Raw genomic sequence first — 2,536 nt, 5'->3', positions numbered from 1 at the left:
ATTATGCTTTATTTCAGTCAGTGTATGCTTAATTTCTAATTGGTCCTTTTTTATATCCTTGAGGGTCTCACTAAATTTCTCAGAGGTTTCTAGAAGATTTCTTGAATAACCTTGAACTCTATATCCAGTAGTTTGCTTTCCTCCATTTCTGTCATTTGTGTCCTGTTTCTTTGTCTCCGCATTTTGGCTGCTTCCCTGTGTTGATAGAGTGTCTTTCTGTGCTAGGTGTCCTATTGGGCCCAATGGCTCAGCCTCCCTAATTACCTGAGGTAGACAAAAGCATGGACGGAGTGTTTGTGTGAACTAATATAAATTCAAAGTAAACATCATTACATAAAAGGGTACAGTCGTTTTTTCTTTTAGTTTTATTCATTTCAAACGGGCCGGCCGGCCCGTGGGCCGTAGTTTGCCCACGGCTGGCCTAGGCCTTCTTTTGGAAGTTTTGGCGCTCTTTGGCCCAGCTGCAGTTTGTTAGGTTTTTAGATTACAAAAGAACAGGCCATTCATATGCAAAAGCCTCTGCACCCAGTTTGGGTGGGGCTGTAAATTGGGTGGGGCGGGGTCTCAGGGAATCATCAGGGCGGAGCAAACCATCATGGCTGCCAGTCTAATCTGCCTCGGAGAGGTTCCGGGGTAACTGTGTCCCAGGGCCCCGTGCAGGAATAATGTTCACTGTAAGCACTCTGCAAGAAAGCCACCCTCATGTTCCAGTCTCATGCCAGACAGTCCAGTTTCTCCCCGTATGAGTCTAAGTCCCCAGAGTCTTGCCTGGAATTGAAGTTCAGAGCAATTGGGAGCTTGTATCTCCCTCCCCATTGAAAAAAGACAACAGCGCACCCAGTTGCCAGCCTGTTTCTGCACTCGCCTCCATACCTCTGGACTTCTGCACCTCTGCACCTCCTATCAGTTTCAATGCACTTTTCTCTTTCCTTCTAGTTGTAGAATTTCCACTCAGCCAGCCTTCCCGTGGTTCTGGATGATATCCATTTTGTCTTTTAGTTGTAGTTTTGATGTGGTTGTGCGAGGCAGCAAGTACAAGTGTGTACCTATGCCGCCATCTTGGTTCCTCTCACTTTAAGTATTTTTAAAATCTTGATTATCTCTGCATGTATTTTAATATGTTGATATGAAAAAATGGAAATTACTCAATTATATGAAAAAGTTTCATATATAATGATATATGCTTCTTCAATAAGACTTTTACAGAAACATACGTTTAAATGGCAAGGGAATGCTAATGACCACCGAATTCTGCATATGTGCGTCATTCATGCTTCTTGGTGTAGAGATATTTTTCTTCTTGAATCTCCCTTGGTGAAGGACTGTGTCTGCTCTATTTCTTTTTCCCATCCCTGCTCAGCACTCAACATCTCCCATTATCTCAAGTTTTCAACTTACTGTTCCATCAAGTTTGCCCATGGGAGCCCAAGCTTTGTCCTGGCCGCTCATTTGGGCTAAAGCCATCCTTCTAATGATTGGATGGGTCAGATATCTTCACTGAGAGTAGTTTGAGGAGTGCTCTCCACACCCGAATAAACATTTGTGTCAATTGATACATATTATAACACTCTCCTTACCTGCAACTGAGACAACAAATACCCTAACCCCCCAAATCAGCAGTATTGGTGCTCTCACTTTTTCAGCAGCATCCTGATATCATCCACTCCCTCACTTGCAGTATATAGGGGATCTAGTACCCCAGTTTCTTACTGGTTATACTCCAAAAGTGGTGAAATACAAATACGAATTATAGAAAAGTTGGCAGAATAATGCAATGAAATACTTTTTCAGACCTGGAGACTAATGATAATTTTCTCAGCTTTGAAAAAAAAAAAGTTATGAAAGATTGGTAGTTTCAAAATTTCAGAAGCACCTTTATAATGAAGACCAGCAAAACTAAGTCATAAAGGAGAGCAAAAGCCAAGTATAGTGATGGCGAACCTATGACACGTGTGTCAGAGGTGACACGTGAACTCATTTTTTGGTTGATTTTTCTTTGTTAAATGGCATTTAAATATATAAAATAAATATCAAAAATATAAGTCTTTGTTTTACTATGGTTGCAAATATCAAAAAATTTCTATATGTGACACGGCACCAGAGTTAAGTTAGGGCTTTTCAAAATGCTGACACGCCGAGCTCAAAAAGTTCGCCATCACTGGCCTAGTACATGGATGTGTTTATGTATGACAAAGAGTTAATGACCATAAAGAATTATGCTTAGATTTCATTTGAATTTATAAGAAAAACATGAAGACACTGAAAAGGTATGTAAGCAAGAATTGTGAATAGATCATTAGCAATCGAGGAAATATAAATACTGTAAAGGTGAAAACAGTTCATCCTCATTGCTAAACTTAGAAATGCACATAAAATCAATTAAACTACCATTCCAACCCAACAAAGTTGTGTGTGTGGGAGGGTGTTCCACTGAGCTATTTGTGTAGTAGATAAACAGATATGCTAATACAATGCTTATTGAATTTGAGTTGGCAAAACTCTTTAGGCAAGCAATATAACAACCTATAATATTGCC

General features: G+C 40.0%; 1 pseudogene; it reads left to right on the top strand.

Moving 5' to 3' along the window:
• Positions 1-2,536, top strand: part of LOC102764763 — a 17,979-nt pseudogene that overhangs the window by 2,700 nt on the left and 12,743 nt on the right.

This window comes from Myotis davidii, unplaced genomic scaffold (assembly GCF_000327345.1).
Source record: "Myotis davidii unplaced genomic scaffold, ASM32734v1 scaffold846, whole genome shotgun sequence".
NCBI classification, from domain to species: domain Eukaryota; kingdom Metazoa; phylum Chordata; class Mammalia; order Chiroptera; family Vespertilionidae; genus Myotis; species Myotis davidii.
This window is presented reverse-complemented; position numbering and strand designations above follow the sequence as displayed.